The sequence below is a fragment of the Suricata suricatta genome, chromosome 17, assembly GCF_006229205.1.
Source record: "Suricata suricatta isolate VVHF042 chromosome 17, meerkat_22Aug2017_6uvM2_HiC, whole genome shotgun sequence".
Taxonomy (NCBI): Eukaryota; Metazoa; Chordata; class Mammalia; order Carnivora; family Herpestidae; genus Suricata; species Suricata suricatta.
Genome location: NC_043716.1, coordinates 57,598,250 through 57,604,245, shown reverse-complemented (window position 1 = coordinate 57,604,245; position 5,996 = coordinate 57,598,250). Strand labels below are relative to the sequence as shown.

Here is a 5,996-nt window from a genome sequence, read left to right as displayed (position 1 = left end):
AGCCCCCGAGACCAGGTGACGGTCTGACCGCAGCTGGTCCGGAAGCAAGCCCAAGACTGTACGTGACAGAGTGTGAGGGTGCCCCCCAGGTACCAGGCACCCGGAAGAGACTAAGACAAAGCCTCCCTGGCAACACGGACAAAACGTATGGACAGACAGTTCGCAGAAGTCTAAGGGCGACAGACACGGAGGTACTCAGACTGGAGAAACATGCGTTAAAACGATTCCTTTACCCTCAAGCTGACAAATCCTTTAAGAAATGATGATGAGTGACATTGGTGTGGGCATGGCTTGAAGGGCACCCACCGGGCTCGGGGGTCTGCAGACGCTGCCACCTCGGTAAGGCAGCCCAGCTGTAGGGACTAAAATTCAGGGCATACGTGCCTTTTGTTCCAATACTTCTACCTGGGATTTTCTCCAAAAAGGCAGAAAGCAGCAGGAACAAGGTATGTGTGCACACGCACGAGCGACAGTGTGAGCAAAAGAGAAGGGTCTGCAGGGACGCTTCCACCTGTTACAGAGTCGGAGTCACCCCGGGAACTGGAGCCCAGCAGGCTGTTCATTTCACTTTAGACTCTGGTCCTAGAAGAGCTAATACAACGACTACATAATGCCTTTTACAACTCATGTGACTTTGGGGCACCTGGGGGGCTCAGTCGGTTGAGCATCCGACTTCAGCTCAGGTCATGATCTCGGGGTTCGTGGGTTCGAGCCCCGCGTCGCACTCTGTGCTGACAGCTTGGAGCCTGGAGCTGCTCCGGATTCTGTGTCTCCATCTCTCTCTGCTCTTCCCCCGACACATGCTCTGTGTCTCTCTCAAAAATAAACATTAAAAAAAATAAATAAAATCCATGTGACTAAATTTTCTTAAAAACTAAGACAATGGTTTTGAAACAAAGCCTTCCCACCCGCGCGAGCTCGGGCAGGCCTGCCGGATTTAGCGAACGGGAGCAGGACGCGCAGTTAGGTCTGAACGTCAGACGAGTTTGGTTTTCACAGAAGTGCGTCCCATGAACTAACTGGCACAAAAGTCTACAAAAAATTCTTTGCTGTACATCTGAAATTCAAACGCTACTGGGCGTCCCGGTGTCTCCGGGGACGGAGAAGGGAAGAAGGAAACCCCCGATTTCTGAAGCCAAATTTAAACCCACTTCCTCTACTGCCGTGAAAACCTGCCATGTCCGCGATGACGCTTTCCTCCCAGTGGTCGCGCGCGCGCACGCACACACGCACACGCGCGCGCGCGCACGCAGGCTCTGATCACTCGCCACCCTCTAAGAGAATACTCTTGGACTTGAATCTCCTTTCAACCGCACGTCCTGACGCTCAGTATAGGTCCCATTTGAGAGTCAGGATGGAAAACCAAATGCGCCCCGCCGGGGCGACGGGGGCGCCTACAGCAGGATCCGACCCTCTGGATTCTAGGTCCGAGCCTGGTTGTGCCAGGCACAGGGAAGGCCGTCCGCAAACTCAGGGGATCAATTAGCAAAGCGCCAGGTGCACCATGGAGGGAGGATGGCGCCCCTCCTCAAGGCGCTCGGCCTCCAGCTTCCAGCCCGTTTGCTACGCAGGGTCACGCCCCACTTCGTAGCCAAGGTCAGCATCTCGCGACCTTCTGCGGCTGCCAGGAGCCCCTTGCCTGCTCCTCCTTCCAGGTGTTGAGCGCCGTGCACCGAACCTCACACAGAGCGGCCCAAGCCACTCTTCCAAAGGCAGCCTGTATTTGGATCTCATTTTCCACTGTTCCTTTGCTGTCACAGTGAGGTGACCAGGGCCAAGGGCAGGAGGCTGGAGCCCAGGAGCCGGCGGCCAGGTTGTGGGGTTGCTCAGACACCTTGAGCTTCCGTGCCCTCAGTGGGACAGGCAATGGTCAGGTGGGTGCTCTTGAAGGGATTCCTAGGCCCTTCTGGGTTTGGGGTCAATTGTGTCTCTCGCCCTCCCATTCAGCGTGGGCCACTCGGATCCCGCCTTAGAGCACCCACCCCGCCCAGAGCTGGGGAAGGTGAGCGCTGGCCATGGAAGGCTCCGGGCCCCTGCTCGAGGCCCCGCAGCCCTGATGGGGCCCAGGCACCCTCTGGGTGGTTTAACCCAGCACAACCAGGAGCTGGGGAGCCTCACTAGGAGGACGAGGCATTAGCATTACAACCCACACTGATCTTTGTCAATTACGCGCCTGTGTTTGAGCTCTAACCAGCTTTAAATTGAATCAGGACAAAATCATCAGAATAAAAAGAGCCCAAGCCCCAGCCTTTCAATTCCAGTGCTGGGGGAAAAAAAGAAAAAGTTATACATTTCATAATGGCCTTCTACCCCGTAATGAACAGGAAAAATAAATTAGATTCCGAGCTAAGGGTATATTTATGCAATTTCATTATGTGCCCATGAGCAAGCCTGGTTTTCACCAAGATAAAAATGAGCTCTCAGAAACGCTCGCACTAAATAAATGGAGTGATTTAACAGCTTAACGGGGAGCGTGGAATGGGAAGTGAAGGACAGTGTCAAAAATGGGAAAATAAAAATAAGAGGGTCTTACAACGTGGCAGCAAGCGCTGGGTGCAAACCGCCGGCAACTCGGGCCTCGGCAGGCGCAACGGGTCTGCCCCGCCTTCGCGAACCGGCGTCTCCAGCCGCGGGTCCTCCCCTCCCGACGGGGGTCCTCCCCTCCCGACGCGGGTCCGCCCCTCCCGATGTGAGTCCTCCCCTCCTGACGCTGGTCCTCCCCCTCCCACCGCGGGTCCTCCCCTCCCGACGCAGGTCCGCCCCTCCTGACGGGGGTCCTCCCCTCCCGCTGCGGGTCCTCCTCTCCGGATGCCCGCCCTCCCGCTCCACCCCGCAGCCGCTCCGCACGCCCTCAGCAGGAAACCCGGCCCAGAGCCCCAGGCCCCGCGTGGTGGTGGCCTCGCAGCAGAAACTCTGGCTCGTCCCTCGTCCCCACAGCTGACCGTCCCCCACCTCGTCTCCAGAAGCCCCCCTGGAGCCAGGGCTCCCTGGTGCTCAAAGCTGCGCCTCCTGCCCGCGGGTTCCCTCAGGACCACTCCCGCCTTAGCTTTTCTTTTTCCAGAAAAAAAAAAACCATGTTCTCCGCTGCCTTCAAACCCTCCAGGCACTACTTTTTTTAGTCTACAAAGCCCAAGACCTCTCCGTGAGATGCTTTTTAGAAACTCCGTTATGAAGGTTGGCAAAATAATGGGTTTATTTTTTTTAATGGATATTTACAACGCTCGAAGGCGTTTCTGGAAAACTCCACAGGTGTTGAGCTGGGAGCGCTCCCAGAACCGGCTGTTCTGACTTCCTGAGTCGCCCTTTCTAGCCCCGAGAGGGGCTCCCGGGTGCTGGGGACACCGCAGAGGCAGGTCGGCAGCCCCCGGAGGGTCCGTGGGGCACGTCGGGAGGGACCCGTCCTCACCGAGCAGGGAGGCGAGGCCGGGAGTGGGCAGGGACGCGGCCCCCGCCTGCCCCACAGAACCGGCCTGCCAGACAGTGGGCTGCTGTAAGCTTCTTTTTTTTTAAAGTTGATTTATTTATCCTGAGAGTCAGTGAGAAGGGACAGAGACAGAGGAAGAGGGAGAGAACCCAAGCAGGCTTCGCGCCCGGCACAGAGCCCGACCCGGAGCTCATGCCCACGAACTGTGAGGTCGCCACCTGAGCCGCAAGCAAGAGTCTGGCGCTGAACTGCGGAGCCCGCCAGGGGCCCGGCCAGCTTGAAGTTTCTAGCAGCTGCCGTTTAAAAGTTTTTTAATAAAAAAAGAAAAGCAGGTGAAGTTAATTTTAGTGATATGTTTTATGTAACCCACTATATCCAAAATAGTCCCTGGTCAATATGTCACATAAGACATTAGCCAGGGGGCATTTTACGAGCTTCGGCCGTGTGCTCAGTCCTGGAGACTCCTGTGCACGTAAACTCACAGGCTGTCTGCACCGCGCACTTTGGGTGCTCGGGACTCGTGTCTGGCTGGTGGCCACCCTCTCGGACGAGGCAGGCACAGAAGCGCCTCGTGTCACACTGTGCCGTTTGAGGCCCAAAGCCTCAACGGGAGGCCCCGGCTGCGCGGACCCTGGCGCTCAGCAGCCAGCCAGCGAGGGGAGGTGACCCCACTTCTCAGAAAGGTATCTCTGCGGCCGTCAGGACCATGATTCTCCGAGGTCGCCGTGAGCCCAAGCGGAAGAACCCCCGCCCCCAGGGCCGCCCGAGCGTCCTGTGTGCCGGGAACAAGGCACCTGACACACGGCTCTGTGAGGCTCGGACGGGGCGCCCCGTGCCGCACGCCGCGCCAGCAAGGACTGGGGAACCGACACATCGCTTACCAACCTCGGGGCGGGGGTCAGGGCTCCCCCTCTGGCAAAGAGAACCCACCGGGAACCCAACGGGAGCCCGGTTCTCTACTCCCGCTCTGGCCACTCGAGACAGGGCCACCTTCACGCGGCCGTCCTTGGGGGCCTCCGCGGGGAGGAAACCAGCAGGCGGAGAAATTAACACGGGGGGCGGTAAAAACCAGCTCCAAGCGGCCGCATCGCGGCCTCACCGGGTTCAAAGCCCATTAGCTCGTTAGCCCCCCGCGGCACGGCACGGAGCTGGCCGCTGCCCAGTGAACGTTCGAGCGACCGGTCGACCAGAAGAGACCCCCCGCCCCCCACCCACGGGCCAGAGTCTGCGGAGGGGCAAGCCCGAGGAAGCGGTCGTGAGGGGCGGCTGCAGGGCCGGGGGGAGGGGGGAGCTCGCCGGGGGCACCGCGGGACGGAGGGGCTCAGACAGCATCCTCACCCCTGCCTGCATTTACAGGCTCCTTCCCACGGTCACTGTCACTTTTGTCCTCTCCCATGGGTCAGACCTCTGCGCCAGGGGGACGCCCGAGTCTGCCCGTAGAGTGTGGTGAGGCTCGGAGCCGGCGTCACCCCCACCGCGTGTGGCCCTGTGGCCACGTGGGGACAGTGCTGGGGGGGGTCGGGAGGGACAGAGCCGCGCAGGAAACAGGGGAAGCGGGGAGGTGTGCTCCTCAGCTGCAGGCAGGCGTCTGGAGAAACAGCTAGCAGAGGAGAGACGCGGAGGGAAAGGGGGGTCCTCCCGAAGGCTTCCAGAAGTAGGCTCCTGCAGGGTCCCCCACCCCGACGCCTCCCACCTGCCCCGTGACCCGACGTGCTGACACCCACCTGCGCGCCGCACCTGCCGCCGCTCGGGCCCCTGGCGCCCGGCCGCCTTCCTCGAGCGCCCTGAGGAGGACGCCAGCCTGCATCCTGGGGCTCCGTCTGCGCCCCCAGCCGCCCCCTCGATGCCCTTACATAACTCAGCCCTCCCTCCCCCCAAGCAGCCGCCGCCTCGGACGGCCCCCACCTTCTAGACGTGGGGGTGTAACATCTGCTCATGGCGTTCCTCTCCAAGAGAACGCTTCCCCCACAGCCGCACCCCAAACTCAAACACTGTCGCCCGCCCCCAGAACAGCCAGGGACAAAAAATAACATAAAATAAAAACACGCTGCCACTACCACCCACCACATCATTAAGGGCCAAAAAAAAAAAGGCTCCTACGAGCAACACTCTCCTTCTTGTTCTAGAAAAACAGTAACGAGTCCTGAGGGGGCGGGAAGGCAGGAAGGGAGCAGGCAGGGGCTGCCCTGGCTTTTCACCTCCTCTGCTGAGGCGACTCTGCTATTTGTTATTTTTGAAGAAGGGGGGCCGACCATTCCGGGGGCCGGTCCTGGCCATGGGGCTCCCACCGTGCCTGCAGTGACGGAGCCAGGAAGCGGCTGGGGGAAGGGACCCAGGACCCCTCCTTGTCCTCACTCCCCTCCCCCCAAAGGGCCACAGGCAGGAGAAAAGACGGAGGGGCCACGTCTGGTTTGGGATCTTGAGACCGGAGGAGACGTGCCTCACCGGAGCCTCTCCCGAGGGGCTGCGCGCGCCAGGGCCACCCAGCTGCCCTGGGACCCTGCCCCGGCCCCCACCCCACCGTTCTCTGCTCCCGGCAGCTCAGCTGCTCAGCCCGAGGCCACCCCGCGTC

The 5,996-nt window shown here is 60.3% G+C and overlaps 1 protein-coding gene across 1 annotated transcript in view; it reads right to left on the bottom strand.

Moving 5' to 3' along the window:
• Positions 1-5,246, bottom strand: part of RBFOX3 (RNA binding fox-1 homolog 3) — a 328,800-nt gene extending 323,554 nt beyond the window's left edge. Inside the window, exon 1 of the mRNA XM_029927129.1 lies at positions 5,149-5,246. The gene's annotated coding sequence lies outside the window, so the exon portion shown is untranslated. The remainder of the gene's footprint in view (positions 1-5,148) is intronic.
• Positions 5,247-5,996: the final 750 nt, after the last annotated feature.